Source organism: Onychostoma macrolepis, chromosome 23 (genome assembly GCF_012432095.1).
Source record: "Onychostoma macrolepis isolate SWU-2019 chromosome 23, ASM1243209v1, whole genome shotgun sequence".
Classification (NCBI taxonomy): Eukaryota; Metazoa; Chordata; class Actinopteri; order Cypriniformes; family Cyprinidae; genus Onychostoma; species Onychostoma macrolepis.
The window spans coordinates 24,941,950-24,965,389 of record NC_081177.1 but is presented as its reverse complement, the minus strand read 5'-3'; the positions used below and the strand labels follow the sequence as shown (position 1 = coordinate 24,965,389).

At 37.7% G+C, this 23,440-nt stretch overlaps 1 long non-coding RNA gene across 1 annotated transcript; it reads right to left on the bottom strand.

Annotated features, from left to right (window-relative positions):
* Positions 1 to 8,189: 8,189 nt before the first annotated feature.
* On the bottom strand, positions 8,190 to 13,614 carry LOC131531963 (uncharacterized). The gene is made up of 3 exons (XR_009268819.1): positions 11,492 to 13,614; positions 8,745 to 8,805; positions 8,190 to 8,278 (listed from the first exon to the last, which is right to left on the bottom strand). It is a non-coding gene; the product is annotated as an uncharacterized LOC131531963 (long non-coding RNA).
* Between the last annotated feature and the right edge of the window lie 9,826 nt (positions 13,615 to 23,440).

Here is a 23,440-nt window from a genome sequence, read left to right as displayed (position 1 = left end):
TTTTTTCTTAAATTAGTAGCTTTCATTAACACAGATTTTCTATCACTCTGCTATCTTTCAACCTTAGCAACAAATGTTTTAGGAGTTAAAGGTGCCATAGGTGATTGTCTTCAGAAACATTTTTTGTTATGCTGGTTGAAAGTCTCCTCACATCCCAATAGCAATCATTAAGTTAAGTGGTCTAAATTTATTTATCTGTATTTATATATTCTGTGGAAGGCGTAGGACCAAGAAATGTTCGTCCAATCAAAACACTCGGTCCGAGACCTCTGAGCGTTTTAATTTGCTTTCCTACCTGCCTGTCAACGTATGTATTTGCATACCTCTGAGCACCCGATTCACGCAGACGGGATACGTCATCAGTGCAATCACGCGCGCTGTGCAGACAGAGCCAGAATGGCAGGCAAACATTAACAACCCAATCTTCCTTCCTGGTACTGTAGTACTTTTAACTGTACTTTTACTAACTATTCTATAAAGCTTTCTCACCGGCGAATGACATATGTTGTAGCCCAGTGCTGTTCCCAGTTCCAGTCCTCGCACCCGCCACTCTGCATATTTTCTATTTAAGTTTACGTCTCTCGCACACTTTAGTCCCCTTTGTATGTAACATACGCTCCCTTCGAACTGGAATCATGGCGAGGACTGGGATTGGGAACCGCTGATGTAGCCTATTGTAGTAATGTTGTCTCTGTTATTCGGTCTGTGAGCGAATACGCGTTCAGGGCGTGTGGCTTTGGACGGCGATTGCAGGGAGGGTGAGACGTTCACTTTCAGTGCTATCAGGCTAAAGTTAGCATTTTCCAAGATCTCCTACTACACCTTTAATTTCACAACACGTTTTTCTTTGTCCATCTGAACATCAATGCCATTTAAAACACTCAACTGTGGCGTTTCCATAGGTCTGTTCTCACTTTCAGATGCCTCCATAATCCACAGAGAGTCAAAACACGATCGAAGTGACAATAAAACTACAGTTCGCAAAGTTAATTATTTTCTTTGACAACCAATGCATTGGATTTAAGTCCCATAATGTGTGCACACAAATTTAGATGGCCATTCAACAATAAGGTTGTCCACCAGCTAAACCAGCACCAAACCAGCATATACCAGCATGGGAATTATGCTGGTCTATTCTGGTTTTTCCAGCAGGGAGACTGTCGTTTGCGCATAAGTTCCGCCCACTACCAGAGAAACCGGCAGTTCTTAAAAGCTGAAGAATTCCAAAGGAACTCCGTTATTTTGACAGGAAAATACAACAAAGAATATCGTTTACATGTAGCGTGTCAATTCTACTTGTTATGAAAGACTCTCTTGCTCTGTATCTTTCTTTGCGTGCATGTGAGAGAAAGCGATGGCGAGTCGTGCGCCTTCACACTAGAGTTTATGGTACATCAAATACAGCTACACTGTGCATCCATTCAGATGAACTGAAAAATTAAATTCTAATAATATAATATAGTAACGCCACATTTTATTGTCAGTAACTGTAACGGCTTTGTAACAGAGGAAACAGTAATTCGTTTGATTACTCGTTACTGAAAAAAAATTACGCCGTTAGTAACGCTGTTTATTTATAATGCCGTTATTCCCATCATTGGTTATCACCCGTAGTTCAAGCCAGCATTGCTAGATCCGCAGTTTTTCTCTACACCAAACATTTGTAGCACGCCTCGCATCCAAGAATCACAAAGTGCTCTGTGCTTTCTTACTTCTGATAAGAAACAAACTCTCAGCTTTCAAATCCTGTAGATTCTATCACGAAATACAAACAATGAATGGCGTTTTGACGCTTTTAAATGTGACACAACAGATCACTATTGCACTGGAGTTCAAGTTCAAGTCTCTTCCAGTTTAATAAGTTATAGCGCAAAATACACATGAATGTACATCATAAGATGTAGAAAGATACAGTATGGCTTACCAAAATGTATCATGTCTGTCTAATATAATCGCTCAATCAGTGTTTCAACTGCGGAAAGATGCCAATAAAACAGATTGTGAACAGTATGTCACTTAATGTGACATTTACCTCAAAGTTATTCCGCTGTTCACAGTTCCTTAGTTAGCTATAACATTTTATATTTATTTATGTTTGAATAAATCTGGCATTAAGGTATTCATGAAGAAAAAAAGGAAAGTTTATGTTTAAGTTTATGGTAACAAAAGTGGTTAACATTCAACCTGTTCTTTTTCATCAGTAGGCCTATTATTTGTGATTTGAATTTTGTGAACGGGAGTTCCTCTTTTGTTGTGCTATAAGCTTTGGATGCTTTCACTTTCGAATTTGAATTCACGACCTTGTCACTTTTTACAAGAAAAGATAATTGTCTGTTTTGCTTACATCTATTCACCGTTTAAAACTAAAACAAATGATTAAAAGATTGTTTCATTGTTATTCTTAATTGAAATGCACAACAACAATAAAACAGTAGGCTACAAACTAACTTATATAATGTAATTAACATAAACGAATAAGTTGATGGCCTAGGCTACACCAGAACGTTTAGCAAACACTGAGAAATCAAATAAATAAAGAACATTTAAAGAAAGCATCCATAGCATAACATGAGATAAACAGCAAAGACAAAACCAACATGTCCACCTTCTCTGGTTTAAGAAGCAGTCTTTTATTTTACTTTCGCTTGAAAACCAAATCCTCTGACCGGTCCGCCATCGTTTCCTCAGTATTTGCGTAATTTTTGCTGACGCGGCAAGTATAAACCAGGTTCTGCTCCAAAAGTGCTCGCATTGAAAGCGCCTCTCTTACTCTCCTCACGTGATCAGAAAACTTACTCCTGCTGCACTGTGCGGTGGCTCTGCAGAGCACGCTTTATGCATGGAGCGGAGCAGAGTAGACGTTTTGGAGCAGCGTAGACCATGCACTGGCACAAATGCGACCACGTCAAATTTGAACTTGCACATAACTATCGGTATCGGCCGATATCTTTCTGAATAATCGGCTATCGGTATCGGCAGAGAAATTCAGTATCTGGGCATCTCTAATATAAATTTTTTTTTTTTTTTTTTTGCTTTGCTTTTTGTGGCTTTTTTGTAATAAATACTTTGATTCTGAATGGTCAAATAAATCAAGATTCATCTGTCAAATATTTCTGAATAATGGTAAAGATCCCTTCATCCCAAATCAAAATCCCAACAAGGGTGCAGTATCACACAGTTCACTCCAAGGACCATTACTAATGATTCAAATCAAATACAAAATCAAACATAATTTAATGTTAATTAATCAGGTCTAGTACTGGTCAGGCTCAAATAATGGACATGAAGAGTTGGGAATGTCATGTTATCATGCATCACACTTATAGGTGAACAGCCAACATGGATGGAAATGTATTGTCTAGGAGGATTGTATGCGTCGCAGAGAGGGAGAAGGCTATACTAACAGTAAGGGAATTTTTTTTTTTTCTCTCGCAACTTATTGACTTAATAGCAGTTTGCTGTGCAATATGTGCCGATCGGGTGCAGTCGGGTCTGTGTTCCCAGCCGGGTTCGGGTCCAACTTTCGAATAATGGTCGGGTCCGCGTCGGGTCCGGGTAGTACATTTAAGGCATTTCTCGGGTCTGCACGGGTTCGGGTCCCTCTTTCAAATAAAACACGGGTCCGGGTCGGTTCGGTGCAGCACATTTACGGGTCTCTTCGGGTTCGGGTATTTTTGGACCCGTGAAGACCTCTAGTTCCTGGTACTGAAAGTGATTGCAAATTAGACCATCTTAACCGAGTACTAGTTAATTAGTCTTCTCGTTAAGCAGCCCAGATGTTGTCATGACATTCTTCCTCTTACAGGAAGCTCTGATCTACACAAATGTTTCATCAGTGATTAAAGGCAGCTGTGCTGGAGCTGTGGCCTGCTGGTTAGAGTGTGTTTTCCAACACGTGTCAAGATGAGCGGCTGTTGCGAGTGACGTGAGTTTGAGTCTGGATTGTGCCATTTCTGATCACATTCCCACCTCTTCTTCATGACATTTTCCCTGCTCTACCTTTCATACCTGGAAACTTGTTCCCTTTTGGTAAAATTTGCTGTTTTGAAATTGAAATATGCTGTTTGCATGATTCATGCAAATCTGAGGAGTTTTTAAAAAATTAAATACAAATAAATAGCACGACTATTTGACCTGTAAAGTTATTTAAATGGTCGTTTTTATGGTCTTTTACAGTTTGGGATGTTATCATAGACATCAGTGTTTCAAAAGCTAAACAAACTATTTCGACTGCTGATTCCAAGAAATGTAACAGCTGATCCCAACCCATCAGTATGAAATGTATGTATGACCTGTAGTTAAATTGAAAAACAGGATAAAAAAATTAAATTAAAACAAGAGTTAAAGAAGGGGGGGGCGGGGAAATGTACTTGTAACTTTCTACCATAACATTATCCAACAATTTTACGGACATTTCTGTTAGCTTTAAAAGTGCAAAGAAGTGCAAAATTCAAAGTACAGTTAAAACACCTGTAAAAAAAATCTATCTATTTGTGGTGTTTGCAAATCTAAGCGTCACCTTTTACTATTGCTCATACTTTGGGTTTTTTTCCACTCCAGGAGAGCTGAAAACCAGCTGGTGAATGGATCTTGGCATGCAAACTGCATGTGGGAAGGTGAATAATGTGGAAACCTTTTATTTAGTTCCTGTGTCTGGTTTGTTGCCGTGTCTTGTGTTTGTGGCTAAACCGTGGATTGGCTGGTTTAACTAAACGTTGGCCAAGAAAAACAATGAGCCATCTCAAAGTGCTCTTTTAATAAGCAAGATGGCCATTTTAACAGGAAAAGTAAAGCGAGTCTAGGTGGATCCCCCTCATCCCTGTGACACACAGAACAAACTTTATGAATGAGTTAATGTTTTGCTAATGACTTCTCTGGGCAAAAACAATTTGTAATGATGTTGACAGGATGTTAGTCATAGTACTACAACATTTAACAAAATAGCTCTCTTGTGCTGAATCTTCTATTTCAGTGTGTTTACATAGTAGCCTAAGCTACTGCTGTTAGCTTCAGAGCTAACACCTTTAGCTTTCCTCAGCTGCATCTGAATTCCTTTACTTTAATAGTATGTAGCTATAAATTGGTGAAAAATTCAATAATATCATTAATGAAGAATTTGTGCAAGTATGTAGTTAAATTATATTCTTTCAAACATAGGCGGTCTCCTAAATCTTATACTTTCTGAGTAGGTACTTCTTTTGAATAAGTAATTACTTTGCAACCATTAAAAAGTATGTTCTAGTATGCATGTCTGTAGGAGTACTAGGCTACATTCATACTACTGATGATTAGCGCTGCGCTCAATAATCCATTCAGATGTGACAGAATTCTGTATACAGTCGTGTGCTATGAGAATAATAAAGGTTATGTAGTGATGCTGGCTGAAAACAGCCACAACAATGGAAACTGCATGATGAGGTAAAATGGAAAACGCCAATAGATTTGTCAATCCAGCACCATAGTAATTTAACTTGCAGTTATTAACACTGTACAAATAGCCTATGGTGTTTTGGCAAAAATGTATTTATTATAAGTGTTACTGTTATTACTTATATTAAATATTGGGGAATACTTTACTTTTTGTTGTTGTAGTTTCTACATGTTTAGTTGTGTGGTTTTTATTATTATTATTACAAATTTAATAGTTTAATGAGGACCATGGTTTTATTCTTGTGACCACAATCTTACTAATACTAGTCAGTTTAACTCTGAATTCTAAGCAATAATTTCTTTGTATTTAGATGTTTAGTTCAAATTAATTTTAAAGTAAAATGTTAATTCAGTAAGAGCCTGATTAAAAATAAATACGACTGTCTTATATAAATTAGGCGTTTACTATTTATAAATATTAAAGTTCTTAAATGGATAGTTCACCTAAAAATTAAAATTGTCATTTACTCAACATCAGTGGCGTGCGCAGACCTCTGGAGGGGCAGGGGCATAATGTGTGTTGGGTGGGGGGGGGGTTGTATGGGTTTGGTCCCCCTCAGCTAGGGGTGGGCGATATGGCAAAAATATCACGATTTTTTTTTTTTTTTATATCACGATTCACAATATTATCACAATTCTTTGTCATGTTGGATTTTCTATTTTGCAAGCTGTTTGAGCCGTACAGCCAGACTAATTTCCCTACTATAAAGACAAAGCCTTTCAAGGTAACAAAATATAAAAAAGTATGGCGGATATTTAGGCCAAAGTGGGTGAAGATAAAAATCGTTGTCATTATTTTATCTTTGTTATTAAAAAATGAGAGCAAAGATACACATTACAAATACACATAATATACAAATAAAATAAACAGTGTTTTATTGTAGTCTACAATAGGTGTATTTAGCAGGAGCATTCAAGAAATTGAATGAACAAATATAAAAATAAAACACTATATAGATTGATTCCTATTAAAGCAACTGTATTAAAGTTTTTCAGTCAAGAGTAGTGAGTGATTTTTCTCTTTTTGTTTGGTGTTTTATTAACATTAAAGGAATAATTCACCCCAAAATTAAAATAGACTAGTGTTTGTTTTTCATACCTTCATTTACTCACTCAAAAGTTGTTTTAAACCTGAACGAGTTTCTTCTGCTGAAAATAAATGCTATTTTGAAGAATGTGGAAAACCAAACACTTGCTGGTCTACAGTGACTTCCATAGTATTTTTTTTTTCCTACTGTTAAAGTCAATGTGAACCAGCAACTGTTTGGTTAGCCACATTCTTCAAAATATCTTTTGTGTTCAGCACAAGAAAGAAATTAATACAGGTTTGGGACAACATGTGAGTGAGTAAATAATGACAGAATTACAATTTTAATAACTATCCCTTTAATTACAGTCGGTAGCATGTTTAGTACTGTCCCTTTAAGACCTGCACACATCTAATATACAGGCACGCATGCGTTTCTCTCAGCTGTTTACCTTCATTTTAGACATAACCAACTGAGTCTATACATAAACCTTGTGTGTTTTGACAGTATTAGCACAAGACATAACTTAGTTCCGTAATCAGGCGCTGTTTGACGGGCTTTTTAGAGCACGCGCTTTGGGTGTATGTGCTCAGAAAAGGCGCTCGTCAGAACAGAACACTTGAGTGAAACATTTAACCAGTAAGTCTTAGAAGCATATGCAGATAATGTACTTTTGTGACTGCGAATAAGTGCAGTGTCCCGTGAGAGTAACTCTACCGCTGAGTTAACACTGATGTGAATGTATGTGGCGTTGTACAGTATATAGAGACGGCGGCGCCAGAACTGGAGCTGATAGAATGCGCGCTGAAGTACGATACTACGATATTTCTTCAAAAAAGCAAATCGTGGAGACATTTTTATAGTCCACGATCAAAAATCGTCATATCGAACACCTCTACCCTCGGCAGAAATCGCAGACCGGGGGCACCGGACCTTAAGGGCACTTTACCGTCGGACCTCAAAGGGGCAGGGACCTCGAAATATCTTTTGTGTTCCACAGAAGAACGCAAGTCATACAGGTTAGGAGTGACATGAGGGTGAGGAAATGATACATTTCCTGCTTTCTAGCTCAAAATCAATGCTTTACTGTAAAGCACCCTTTCTGTGTGACAAAAATGCATTAGTAAATGTGTTTCAGTAATATATCGTTATTTGTTTCTTTCCTGTTTTATTTATTAATTTACTCCAATAGAAGGCTCTATAACCAAAAAAACATCAACAGGGGAACTCGTGGGCAGTGTGGGCTGGATTTGTCCAGGACCGAATTTTAAACCCAGTCCAGCCCTGTATGCAGCCATACTATAACTGCCATGTTATATTAGCCTTTGACCTTTTTTTTTTTTTTTTGGACATTTGTGGTACTAACAAAAACAGTGAAAATGTAAAGAGTCTAAATTCCGAGTAGTGTAGCAACAATTCAATGTACAATTCAATGTTTAACCAAGTTAAAGTCTATCCTCTCTTTCAGTGATATGGAGAAGGTTGTTCATGCCTTTGTGTCTTCTCGTCAAGCCTCCCTCTCTCGCCTGCAGCTGGTTCAGAACTCAGCTGCTACGCTTTTAACTGATACCAAAAAGAGACCATATTACTCCTGTATTGATTTCATTACATTGGTTACCGATTTGATACAGAATCCAGCATGAAGTGCTGTTATAGGTTTTCAAATCTCTCCATGGCTTGGCATCAGAGTATGTTTCTGATTTAATTAGTCTACATCAACCTTTGAGATCTCTTTGGTCCGAGGATCAACTGTGTCTGATGGTTCCTCGATGGTGCTTGAAATGTAGAGGAGATAGAGCTTTTTCCGTGGCAGCTCCTACCTAGAATATAAGCTTCTGCTGTCCTTAAAAACATCTCGTACTCTAGGGTCATTTCAGAGGATGTAAAAAACACATTTATTTTCTTTAGCTTTTAATAATGTGTTGTAAATTGTATGTATTTGGGTTGTATGTGTTTGTTTTTTCTTGTTTTCCATGTACGGCACTTTGGTGCCCATTGTGGTTTTTGCAAGTTGAGTTGAGTACAACTAAAAAAAGGTTTGGGTTTAGGTAATTATTTGAGGAAACTTTTTAAAATCTTAACATAACAGAACAATAAACTATTCTTGTAAAATAACACTTTTTTTCGGTCAAATTTCGGTTTGAGCTCTTTAAACCAGAACATAACCTGCCCCGGAGCAGGTTAGCTGTGGAGCGCAAGTTACTATGGCGATGAACACTGCTAAAAGCCAAGCCACTTTCATGGTACCTAAAACCCAGAGTTGGCGCAAACTAAACTGAAACTTACCTGGCTAGCCAGCTAAACCGGCTTCATGGTACAGGCCCCAGGTGTAGTCACGGTGTCTCACCTGTCGACAAGAAAAAAAGCAACCTCAGCATCCGATCGCAGGCCTTCCGCTCCTTGAGTTCTCTCCAGCGCTGGAAAGCTGATATATTTACACGGATCCTAATTCTTGCCTTATCGTTCCGCAGATGTTTTCCTCTTTTGTTTTTATCCGCCATCTCTATCTTTCTGTGGCTCGGCTTGGCTGTACACTGAGCGCTCTCTCCTCCATATCATGAGTAGACACGCCCCATATTGGTGATTGGCTACAAGTTTGATTTGGTACTCAGTCCCGACTCAGTTTTCTAAAGCGTTTTTGAAAAATTACACCTTTAATTTCAGCATTTACTCTCCTTAGACAGTCCAAGGCAAAACAAGCTGGGGAAATGAAATCTGCTGTAATTTAGTCTGAGCTCTGTTTAAAATAGTCTGCTCACCAAGGTTATTTTCGTAAACGAAAACTGAAACTAAGACTAAAACTATTGGTCAAAAAACATTTTCGTAAACTGAAATAAAATTAAAATTTCTAAATAAATGAAAAACTAAACGAAACTAACAACAGTAACTAAAAAACTAACGAAAATAAAATTAGCAAAAATAAATAATCGTGTTCGTTATTTAATAAGCTCTCATTCTGTGCCAGAAAATCGGACCTGTGGTTGTTTAGGGAAACCGATGGCGCTTCGTGCAGGTGAGCTGCGTCCTAAACGGCTATTCACAGAGAATGCGTTTCTGCATTTAAAAAACATGACGCGGGCTATGAAATGGGAAATAACTATAAAATATGAAATGTGAAATAATAATAATGCACACCTTACAGCGCACGGACGTTTAAAAGCGTGCTTGACGTGCGAGAACAACATGAGAGTGAGTTAACAGACAGAATTAAAAGTTTTGGATGAGCTGACTTTAGTGAAGTGTCATTTTGTCACGCTTTGCGATTACTACGGTAACGTCCGCCTCGAGTCCATGACACTAGCACCGCCTTGACTGTATAAAACGCATCCAAAATGAGAGAAAGCGATAGCCGCGCTGTTTCTGTGTAAAAGGGGCTTTAGAACTGGGACTGATTGCGTTGCTCATCTGAAGCGCGTGCGCGCTGGAGCGGCTCGTCAAAGTAAAGTGCAAACATCATTTAAATCACCATATCGCATTTATTTTTGAGTAGTATGAGGTTTCAAAGCATTTTAGATTGTTTCTTCTTATTGTGTACGTTCATAGAGGGAGACGGGACATATGGTAGTGTGCACCGGTGGCTCGTATGTGCAAAAAATCCAACAAATTAATGCATTGAAAACACAGATGGACAAAAATAAAGTTTACAGAGTTTCAATGACGTTTGCAAAGAACAAGCCTGCTTCCCAATGTGCACACTGTCCATGCTAAATTCTATGTGATATTAGTCATTTTTAATACTATTTAGGGCAGATAGGGTGGATAGATGCACATCGTTTCTTCAAATCCAGCACTGGAGGGCCATTAATCTGCAGAATTTAGCTCCAACCCTGATAAAAACTCAACTGCCTGATGCTGTCTAACTCTGAAAACCTTGATTAGCTTGTTGTTTGTAAACTATTGGCATATTAAACAAGATTACATCTTTAATATGAATGAATATGAACATGAATATGAATTAATAAATTGTATACATAAGTTGCATATTTTAGTTTTTTGTTGAATTGTAAATTATTTTATTTTCATTAAGAGGTTTGTACAAGAGTTAACTGTAAACTGCAAACATTCAGCTTTGCTAAAATTAAATGTCTTGGTTTGGTCTACACTGGAAGTGTTCCATTAACTATAATTACTAAAACTAAAATATATAAAAACTAAATAGAAATGTGTTCACAAAATAAATACTAATCTAAAACTAACAAAACCATTGATGAAACTAACTAAAACTAAACTGAAATTATAGGAAATTTGAAAATGATAAAATAAAAACTAAATTTAAAAATTCAAAACTATAATATCCTTGCTGCTCACATAACTTTTTTTTTTTTTTTTTTTTTTTGAGTGCAATGAACTCTCAGTAATATTTGAGTAAATTAACTCATTTAGTAAATTTCAGTGTTAGGTTTTACAGTGTTGACATTAGCTCTAGCTGACAATAATGATGGAAAGTCTTTGGCACAAACTCACAAATGCAGTGTATCCAATCTCCTTTGTTTAAACCCTCATTTAGTCAACAATCATTTACTAAACAGAATCGATTCTGTTTTCCACCATGTAGTTTTTCAACTGAATTTTTTTCCCCAATAATCAGACAGCATCTCAGCTCTCGTGGCTACATGGCGTGATTCTACATTGTTTCTGTCAGCCTTTGATGTAATTTACTTGAAGTACCCCTGAGACTTAGGTTAACATTTCAATCATTTAATTACATGTTTGCATAGTCCCGATTCTTTGCTTTAAGTTAATGGTCACATGACATGCAATTAAACAAAATATTTAATATTTTTTAGTTTTATTTTATTTATTTTAAAATTACTTAATTTTCAATTTTTATGACTGAATTGATTATTAGCATTTCATCAACTCACCAAACCTCTGCAGTTCCTTAATGAACCCCATGGCAAACCTGCTATGATACTAAAAGAGCTTTTCACACTGAACTTAACCCCAGGTTATTGATGTTCTAAATCCCGCTTTTAACTCCAGGTAAGGATACATTTCACACTTTTAGAAGCTCGATTAGCACCACTTCTTACCCAGGGTTATGAGAGCCTTCTCCAGAACAGAGTTGGCACTGCTTTAGCGGTGTTAACCCCACATTGCAGTGCCAAACATGTACAGTGTGAAGCGATGCAGTGTTAGAATATTATGGCTAGATGCTTAGCAACCAAACAGCCAATTACATGCCTCATAATGATGTTTTATTAACAAAGTTCGGGAGGAGCACGTTCAGATAATTAACCTAATTAACACGAGAGGAGCACAATCAGTAATCAACCCAGTTAACAAGGTAAGAGGTGTGTGTATATATACATAGCAGCCTTATCTCTGTTCTTTGACAGTTTTCTGGCATCCCTCCACCACCCCTTCTCCGCACTTACAGTTATTCCTGTCCTAACCTATATACTCTGGGTTTGGGCCAAAGTTCCGAGCTTGGAGCCCTCCCCTCAGACAGCACGCCAAATACACATAAACTTTATTATATTTATTATATGCAAGTGTGAACTCGTGAATTCAAGTACTTTAGACAGTCACAGAAACACTGTGTGCTGTATATCGTCGCTGTCGGGCAGAAACCTCCTTTGTCCAAATTTTGTCAATTTCAGATTTTTTCACAAATCGATGCTATTGGTCAGTCCCCACGTGGGTCTGTTATTTTTACAAATTATTAACAAATCTAAAGTGTTGAAAATAGCTTGAGAGCAAATCTCTTAACTCCATTGGACACTTCAACTGTCTGATAAGTCTCGTAACTCCACCTCTTCTTCACTCTACGGGAGCCTCGGGAGAAAAAAGGGCTGTCTACTGGCGCTAAGTAAGCCTATCTTTGGATAACTCTGTCTGTTTTTTAGACAATATGGAGGTGAAAATAGTTAGGTTAGATACATTTGAGTAGGCCTGTTTTGTTAAAAATCGATAGCTGTAATGCTTCGGTGCAGAAGGAAGCCCGTGAGCCACGAAGGTGAATTTGCGAGCAGATTAGGCTAATTTCCGCCTATTAGACAGCCTAGTCAGCTCATCGTTTTTTGTATTGCATCACTTATAGCTCTTAAACCTTTAAAATATAGTTTAGGAAGACTATTGTAATGCTTTATTTGGGTGGTTGTTCTGCACGCTTGATCAACAAACTACAGTTAGTCCAAAATGCAGCAGCTAGAGTCCTTACTAGAACCAGGAAATATGACCATATTAGCCCGGTTCTGTCAACACTGCACTGGCTCCCTATCAAACATCGGATATATTTTAAAATCTTGTTAATTACTTATAAAGCCCTGAATGGTTTAGCTCCTCAGTACTTGAGCGAGCTCTTATCACATTATAGTCCTCCACGTCCAATGCGTTCTCAAAACTCCGGCCGTTTGATAATACCTAGAATATCAAAATCGACTGCGGGCGGCAGATCCTTTTCCTATTTAGCACCCAAACTCTGGAACAGTCTACCTAACACTGTTCGGGAGGCAGACACACTCTGTCAGTTTAAATCTAGATTAAAGACCCATCTCTTTAGCCTGGCTTACACATAACACACTAATACGCTTCTATTATTCAAATCCGTTAAAGGATTGTTAGGCTGCATTAATTAGATCAACCGGAACCGGGAACACTCCCCATAACACACAATGTACTCGTTACATCGTAAGAAGAATGGCATCTACGCTAATATTTGTCTGTTTCTTTCCTATTCTGTTTCTCAGTCCGTATCCGATCAGATGGTGGATCAGCACCAAGAGATGATGTCTACAGCCCTGATCGTCAGCGGAGACCAGGACACCCAGATGAGCCCCAGAGACATATCCCCAGTGAAAACCTCGATCAAATAAAATAAAACTAAAAATATATATAACAAAATAACTAAAATATAATAAAATACCTAACTACATAATACTACTATTGTTAGAAATTGCAACAAAATTAAAATAGAAATATTTCTTATATACTTTTGAACTGCGGGTTTCGTCTGGTCAGAGGAGAACTGGCCCCCGGACTGAGCCTGGTTTCTCCCAAGGTTTTTTTTTTTTCTCCATTCTGTCACAGAGGGAGTTTTGGTTCCTTGCTGCTGTCGCCTCTGGCTTGCTCAGTTGGGTACACTTAATTTCTAGCGATTATCGCCGATTTGATTGCACAGATAATATTTAAACTAAACTGAGCTAGACAATGACAACTCTGAATTCAATAATGAAATGCCTTTAACTGAAAATTGAGTGTTTAATCTTATCATTATACATTACTGACACTCTATCCTCTAATTTGATACTGTTAAGTGCTTTGACACAATCTGTATTGTTAAAAGCGCTATATAAATAAAGGTGACTTGACTTGAAGATGTATGTAACCACAGTTGTTAGCTTTGGTTAACTATTGAAGCCTTTTCTCTTGTCAAAAGGCTCAACGCAACCACCGATTTTGTTTGTGTGCAGATTAATTTACACCTATTAGACAGCCTCAGTTTATTGTTTTAGTTTGGTATTGCATCACTCATAGCTCTAACGATTAAAGTAGAGTTTAGGAAGATGTATGTAACCACAATCATTAGCTTTGATTAGCTCTTAAAGCCTTGTCTCTTGTCAAAAGACTCGACGTGACCGCCGACTTTGATGAACACTGCTGGCAGCAGCGACGTCTGTGTCCGTAACATTCTTATCAATGACAGGGTAATCTTGTATCTCCCTGCTCCCAAGTCATAAATCTTGTATCTCCGATTAAACATGATTTTGGGGAAATGTTGTGTTAATGTTGGTACACAACAGTATATGATAGCAATATAAGGTATAATACCAACTTTAACGATACAATGTTTAATAACTCAAAAAATATGCCTTTTTTTTTTTAATTTCCTGAAAAATAAAGGTTTTGGAGATGCGAGGATTCTGCCCGACAGCGACGATATACAAAGTTCAGTGCAGACCAATAGTTTCTAACTCAGTCTGATATAATCACATCATTATTTGATTGGTACAGCCAATGAGTTGTATCAGCAGCCAATGAGCTTGTTGTTCAACATTCAAATACTTGGCCAGTGCTTGCTCTAGCAGTTGCAGTGAACTTCAGAAACCCTTCACCTTCCCCAGCTCCACCTGTATGGCGCTGCTACGGGGTGATTCCATGTGTCATATGGGGGTTATTTCATAAATGGGTGAATGTGCAGCATCAGTATTTCCCTCTTGTTTACTTGCCAAAACTTTTCAAGCGCCAACGCAGGCATCAGCCAATCAGATCGCTAGCTAATCCCGTTCATGCAACACCAGAAAAGTAATGGCTGTTGTTACTATGACAGTCGCGTCAGCACCAAGCTTCAGACACACCCTCCGTCAAGCGTTGACGCCGATGCCACGTGTGAATGGGGCGTAAGGGCCCATGGCTGTGGGGGGGCCCCCTGGCGATTTCAACTGACTGCCCAAGGCCAGCCTAAAACGACGCTCAGGACAGTTTACGGGCCACTGCTGCACTTCGTCACAAAAGCTTATCATTTGCACATGTCACAAATACACCTCGCCAGTTTAAACATACAAACTCAAAAAGACACGAAAAGCTTAATCCAGCACCCCCGCGCTGTGTTCTGTGTTCAGAGAGCCGCATGAAATCGAAAATGCCCGTCTTGGTGAGTATCCTTTAAAAAAAAAAAACTGTCAGTTATTTCTAAATGAATGTAAACAGTTGAGAAAGAAATCAGATTTGTGTTATTATATTGGATGTCTTGTCTCTTAAAGTGACCGCACCTAATTTACTAGCTGCTGTCAGTGTCCTTAATGTTAATCCAAGAAATTAAATGAGAGAAAATCACTCACTGCTCTTTACTGAATTACTTTGCCTTGACTGTATAAATTAAATATGGATTAATTTTTGTTAAAACTACAATGCAATGCTATTTTACATTTGATTATTCGGTTCCTGTACCTGAACACTTGAAACGTGGAAAAACTAAAACATTGTTTAATTTGCATCTTTGTTTTATTTATTTATTTGAGCTATTTACACAATTTCAAACAGGGCCCTGCAAACCCCAGCTACGTCCCTGGCAGCAAGTCTCGATACTTGCTTTGCAGCAGCACATCTGTTCCTCCAAGACCAAATATATTAACATTGCCATGTATTTTACCATGCTAAACTCTCATAGAGTTGTCATGACAGAAAAACAGTCGTTTCAACAACCATGAATTGAAGTGAAGAAGAGACCGTTTCATTCTAACCTTTATAGCCCAAACAGTCCGTTCTGTAAAATGTGACAGTACAGCAAAATATAATATGAGGGATCGCAATGCCAAAGCTGCTGAATAAAAAAAAAGTTATATTGACTTAAAGAAAAAGTTAAAGTTATACTAAAAAGTTGTACATGCTGAATTTGTACAGTCAATGACATTGACACTGCAAATATGCAAATAAGGACATTTACCCAGGGTTTAGGAACGTACAGTATGAAACATACTGTATGAGTATACTGGGTCATTAAACCTTTTATGAGGTTTAATGACCCAGGGTTAACTATTTCAAGTGTGAAAAGCTCTAATGTTTCCTCTGGGTGCAAGAAAGTACACATAGTCTTCAAGTTTAGGAGGAGCCAAACAGACGCTTGGATGTGTCCTTCTAAGTGCTCCAATTGGCCCCCAGTTGGCATAAGGAACATCCTCCAAAGAGGACGAGGATTTATAATGATAACAGAAGGTGTATGCAGAGTCCTTCACAAACGTTGAGGGAGTCTCAGAAGGGAGAGTAAAGCAAAGTGGGTCTGTTCAGAAGGTTGCTCCTGGCAAAGACAGAATGACCCAGTTACTAAACACAGCCGGTCCAAGACTGCGCAAATGAAGGACAGGCAGGCCACCCAAGAGAAGAGGTGCGCACTGGCCGATATAAATGACTTATCATCACTGCACCGTCCAGAGAGAGGAACAAATATCTCGAAGCTCTTTTGAGACCAGGGAATCGCACCTCGAGCTTTACCCTGTATCTCATCTTCATCACTTTGTCCAAGTGAGAACAAACAAGAGAGTTGAGTAGAAAATGGTGCAAGGACGTTCATAAACTGTTTGCTCTTTGCTGAGCTCTTTGGGAACGAGGGCTTTGGCTGTCAGTGCATTTGTGATGCATGCTGGGAGACAAAGCTCTACCAAAATATCTGTCAAGCAGAGATGCGATGGAGAGCTCAACAGACTGCAGCGTCTCAGACTGTCGTGTAAAGGCATCAGCCGGGGGGGGGAAAGCGTGTTTGTAAAAGAGCAGAGGAGATCGCTGTGGCACGACTGACTCATTATGGGGTGTGTCTGCTTTGAGAACGGGTGTGATAAGCACATCTGCCTCTAGGCTCATTGGATTGATCTTGGCATGATGTGGTTATTTCCATATCTGTTTGGATGGTATTTAAAGTACAGTGACGATCAACAATAATGTGATCATTTTGAAAACGTTACTGCCCCTTACTGCAACATGAGCTCTCATTTCTGACCTCAGTGAATGGACTCCCTCCTGTTTCTTTCGTTTAAAAGAACAAACGTTATTAACTTATTGACATTAGCTAATTATATTTTTAACAAATTCATTTGATCTTTTAACATAAGACAATGAAAAGAAGAAATTTGCAAATTATTTTTTAGCATCTTAATTATTTCTCCTAGACAGTAATAAGATAAAGTAGAGAGCAAATGTTAAATTTAGCTTAAATCTCCTTGCTATCTTGTATTTTTACTCCTCATAAATGAACTGTAGTAATCACATAACAGTGTACGAAATGGTGCTCAGATTTGTAATCCAAAATCAGAGATAAATTGAAATATTTCACATCAAAGTCTTTTAAGAACAAATAATATGAGCTCTGCTATCCACATTGATATTCAATATATGCTTATTGGAGAAACTTGCCTCTACCTACATTTTTGCAAAACTGCAAAAGTGTACTTATACATACAAAACACTGCCGTTTTCAGCGGAAATAAAAACACCAACAACTTTTATTCCTTTTCATACATTTCGTGATTACAGGTGCAGATTGTTCACTATGATATGAACTCAAAAAACTTTTACCATAGTGCATGATTTGTAAGCTAAAATATTTGTATATTTGAATTTTCTAACAGTAAGCTTGCTCTGTAGCTCACCTGGTACAGCATTGCACTTGTGATACAGAGCATTTAGGTCCCATGAACCATGAATCACAATAAAAAGCTCAAATGCTAGTAGAAACAAGCTACAATGTGAAGTTGTGATACATTCAAAAAGCAATGTAATATTTTGCAGAAATGTCATATGTATGTTAGCAATCATCTAGTTGCATCTATTTTATTCTTATATGAGACAAAAGTTGATGCAAGAAACTAGGAAAGAGCAACTACTGACTTGATTTTTACCTGAAGTAAATGTTTATCTTATGTTTAAGGGTGTTCTTTGAGGTTGCCAGACTGTTGCTACTGTAAGTGGATGTGCTTAGGAATTATTTGCGGTTGCCAGTGTGTTGCTATGCCATTGATAAGGTTTTCTGAATGGTTGTTAGTGTGTTGCTGTGTGGTTGGTGTCCTGGATGATTACTTACTGGCCCAAATTGAACCCTAAAAAGGGGGTTGCACACCGAACAAGAAGCACAGTGCCACGTCACGCTGCTCCACGTCTTTAAAATTCGAACACATTCTATGACATTTCTATGAGTATGCTTGAATGAAGTCGGTATGCTTCATTTAGACCTTGTGCATCAGAGAAACAAATGTGCAGCCATCTTTAGAATTTTAAATTTAGCTCTATAGCATCACGTTGAAGAATAATTAGCTGGTGAAGTGGATTTATTTATTGTAGAGATAACAAAAGTTATCATGTGCATTGTAATGTTCATATCAAATGTCAATAGGAAGACTGTTAAACAAGCGGTTCATTCATAAATTCATACAACCTTAACTTTACGCTGTGGAAATACAAACTCGAAGACAGAAGACAACGAACACAGTGCTGAAAACGGACGGGGCTATGTAAGGCCTATAGAGAATTATAATATATGTTCCGTTTACTCTTTCGGTTTGCCCTGTTTTTCTAAACACCAAACTTGAAGTGAACTTTTCCCTGTTTGGTGATTAGATTAACTTTTTTGGACTGCCTTGACCTGGGGTGCGTTCCCCATACAACAGCGTAACCTGCTGCTTAAAAGAATAGTTCATTCAAAAATAATCTGTCAGTAATCTGTCATTCATTACTCACCCTCATGTCATTACAAACCCATAAAACCTTCGTTCACAAGCACACGCATGCGTCATCAGAGGTGGGTAGTAACGAGTTACATGTACTTCGTTACATTTACTTGAGTAAATTTTTTGGGTAACTAATACTTTTAGAGTATATTTAAAAATGGGTACTTTTACTCTTACTCAGGTACATTTTTAGTGAAAAAACGGTACTTTTACTTCGTTACTGTGGGCGACGCTCCTCTCGTTACTTTATCTTAATGCAATACAAGTTAAAAATCCTTCAATTTATTCCAAACGCGCCGTCTACTTTTTTTTTCTGGGCAATGAGCGATGCCCGTTCGCAAATGATTCATTCTTCTGAGTCAATTCTGTTCGAAGGCTTGATCAAACCAGTTGGCAGACCAGTGAATCGGTTCGCGAATCAGTTTGTATTCATCAGTGAATGATTCGTTCAGTTCCCTGCCGCACGCGCTGAGTCGTCTGAAGCGGTTCTCACTCAGAGTTGTAACAGAAAGAGCGTTGAAGACGTGGCTTTGGATCAACAGTCAGTTGAAAGCAAAGGCTATGGTTTGCTAGCTATGAAGATCTTTATTAGATGAACACCGCGTGTGCTGTCGGTTCCACAGGTATAGATTCGATTGCAGTACACGATACCATTATGACATTACCAGTTTGTTGTACATGTACCTTACACATTAAATACAATGTATAATTTATTCATTAAATAAGCAGAGTATGAAATAAACACCCGATAACCAGCGTTAGTTCCAGGAGGAATGCCTTGCCTGGAGACAATTAATATTGATGTTTTCACAATATTTACGCTTTCAGAAATAAAGGCTACATTTGTTTACATTTTGCAGAACAGACGGAAGAAGATCCGTCAATGTGCATTTTTTCGTTTTGTTCAGATGTTCTGTAGCAGTCATGTGAGGAGTTTTCACTCTTCTCCGTGTCAGAGGTTATATACATATATACATTTATTATACATAATTAATATACTTTAAAATAATTTTATTTAATTCAGTGATGCAAATCTGAATTTTTATCAGCTGTTACTCCAGTTTTCAGAGTCATATGATCCTTCAGAAATCATTCAAATATATTGATACAACCTTAACTTTACGCTGTGGAAATACAAACTCGAAGACAGAAGACAACGAACACAGTGCTGAAAACGGACGGGCTATGTAAGGCCTATAGAGAATTATAATATATGTTCCGTTTACTCTTTCGGTTTGCCCTGTTTTCTAAACACCAAACTTGAAGTGAACTTTTCCCTGTTTGGTGATTAGATTAACTTTTGGACTGCCTTGACCTGGGGTGCGTTCCCCATACAACAGCGTAACCTGCTGCTTAAAAGAATAGTTCATTCAAAAATAATCTGTCAGTAATCTGTCATTCATTACTCACCCTCATGTCATTACAAACCCATAAAACCTTCGTTCACAAGCACACGCATGCGTCATCAGAGGTGGGTAGTAACGAGTTACATGTACTTCGTTACATTTACTTGAGTAAATTTTTGGGTAACTAATACTTTTAGAGTATATTTAAAATGGGTACTTTTTACTCTTACTCAGGTACATTTTAGTGAAAAACGGTACTTTTACTTCGTTACTGTGGGCGACGCTCCTCTCGTTACTTTATCTTAATGCAATACAAGTTAAAAATCCTTCAATTTATTCCAAACGCGCCGTCTACTTTTTTTTTCTGGGCAATGAGCGATGCCCGTTCGCAAATGATTCATTCTTCTGAGTCAATTCTGTTCGAAGGCTTGATCAAACCAGTTGGCAGACCAGTGAATCGGTTCGCGAATCAGTTTGTATTCATCAGTGAATGATTCGTTCAGTTCCCTGCCGCACGCGCTGAGTCGTCTGAAGCGGTTCTCACTCAGAGTTGTAACAGAAAGAGCGTTGAAGACGTGGCTTTGGATCAACAGTCAGTTGAAAGCAAAGGCTATGGTTTGCTAGCTATGAAGACCTTTATTAGATGAACACCGCGTGTGCTGTCGGTTCCACAGGTATAGATTCGATTGCAGTACACGATACCATTATGACATTACCAGTTTGTTGTACATGTACCTTACACATTAAATACAATGTATAATTTATTCATTAAATAAGCAGAGTATGAAATAAACACCCGATAACCCGCGTTAGTTCCAGGAGGAATGCCTTGCCTGGAGACAATTAATATTGATGTTTTCACAATATTTACGCTTTCACAAATAAAGGCTACATTTGTTTACATTTTGCAGAACAGACGGAAGAAGATCCGTCAATGTGCATTTTTTTCGTTTTGTTCAGATGTTCTGTAGCAGTCATGTGAGGAGTTTTCACTCTTCTCCGTGTCAGAGGTTATATACATATATACATTTATTATACATAATTAATATACTTTAAAATAATTTTATTTAATTCAGTGATGCAAATCTGAATTTTTATCAGCTGTTACTCCAGTTTTCAGAGTCATATGATCCTTCATAAATCATTCAAATATATTGATTTATTACCAGTGTTGTTGAAAAAAACAAAAAAACAGCATATGCTGGTTAGGTATGTTTTGAAGCTGAGATGCTGGTTTATGCTGATCATGTGCTGGTCTTGAGCTGGTCGGACCATCTTAGGACCAGCACATGACCAGCTTAAATCAGCTCAAACCAGCATCCCATGCTTCAAAACATACCATACCAGCATATGCTGTTTTTTTCAACAGGGAACAGTTTTGCTGCTTAATATTTTTTGGAACCTGTGACATTTTGTTCAGGATTCTTTTATGAATAGAAAGCTAAAAAAGAACAGCATTGATAATAAATCGGGCTGATAAAAATTCTGATTTGCATCACTGAAATAAATCACATTAAAAAAAAACATTAAAAGTATTTTGAACGGCAGTGTGTGTGTGTGTGTGTGTATATATATATATATATATATGTGTGTGTGTGTGTGTGTATATGTATGTATGCATGTATGTATATAAAATTTTATCTAAATATCTATTTATCTAAATAAAAGTATACTATATGCAGTATATGATCCAAAGTAACTAGTAACTAACTACTTGAGTAGTTTTTTATCCGTACTTTTTACTCTTACTCAAGTAACTATTCAGACTATTACTTTTACTTTTACTTGAGTAAATATTTATTCAAGTACTTTTACTTTTACTTGAGTACAGTTTTTGGGTACTCTACCCACCTTTGTGCGTCATGGCACTCTTGTGAACGACCGTCGAAGATTAACACAGAGGACAAGAAATTGTTGAATAAAGTCATTATTTGTGTTTTCTTTGTGCAACATTACGGTTGAGCCACTGAAGTCACATGGACTATTTTGTCGATGTTCTTGGAACCTTTCTGGGCCTTGAACATGTGAGCTGCGTTCCTGTCTATGGAGGGTCAGAGAGCTCTTGGATTTCATCAAAAATATCTTAATTTATGTTCCGAAGATGAACGAATGTCTTACGGGTTTGGAACGACATGAGTAATTAATGACAGAATTTTCTTTTTTGGGTGAACTAACCCTTTAACCACCAGTAGGATGCATCGTTAAGTACCTAGGCTAGTCACAACTGTTTCCCAAACATGGTCACACCTCAGTCGTTTGAACCACAAAGGCTCAATAATATAGGATGAACAAACATGGTACCTGATGACTACTTCACTATTTTTTGTTCCTTGTCATTTTGTGTTATTTGAAGCTATGATGTTTGATTCATCACAAGTTCCTCTTACGTCATACTCACATGTGCACTCTTCAAAAACTGTGCTTATTGAGGATGCACTAAAATAAATAGATTGAAATTGATATATATTTAAGTGGAACTGAAGATATAGATTGTACTACATGCTGGCATGCACACTGTGCCCAAGTCCAGATGTCGTACTAACAATGAACTATGCTACAGCTCGAGACTTGTAGTTCCAATCATGTCAAGTTTGCGATGCTGTCTGGAAATGTTCATTTGAACTAATGGTTTCAGGAAACTGTGAATTGCTGAACTATGTTGGTAACAATGGAACTTGCTTCTTTGAAGTCCCTTCTTCAATTTAAGCCTATGGGTTTTTTCATACTTTTAAAGTCCTTTAGATGAATTATCAAAGAATGCAGGACCATTAACATGTTTCAGTTTATACTAAATTAATACTTAGTGCCTTGCCTTATCAAAAAACACCAATTATGGTATGAATAGGTCAGTCTGTCTTGGTGTCTGGCTTTTATTTTTTGCTAAAGACAAATTTTGCTCCACTCAGAAACAGAGCTCTTTAATGGCTCTTAGTTGGCCACAGATGACTGTGTTGTCAGCAGCTGCTGTTGATGCTGATTGTCTGCTATGTTAATTAGCAAGAGCGTGTGTGTTCTCTTCAAGGGAGCGCTTTGAGAAACTAACAGCTGAGCCTTTCAAAACAGAAATCACTGCCGGCATCCTATTCAGCTAGCAAAAGGAAATGCTGTAAAAAGATGGATTAAAATCATCTGTTGCCCAGGCTATGGAGCAGGAAATAGCAGATTATGTTAGCGAGTAGGCAGATAAGACAATAAGAAAAAGAAAGAAAGAAAGAAATGCATAGCAGTTGTCATAAATATATGATTTTGTCACATCCCACATTGTTTGCATGTGGAAGAAGTTGTTGAATAAAGTCATTTAATTTAGTTTTCTTTGCCCACAAAGTATTCTCATAGCTTCATATTACGGTTGAACCATTGAAGTCGCCTTAAACGTGGTTTTTGCACTGCTGTCTATATGCCGGGTCAGAAAGTTCTCAGATTTAATCAAAAATATCTTCATTTGTGTTCCAAAGATGAACGAAGGTCTTGCGGGTTT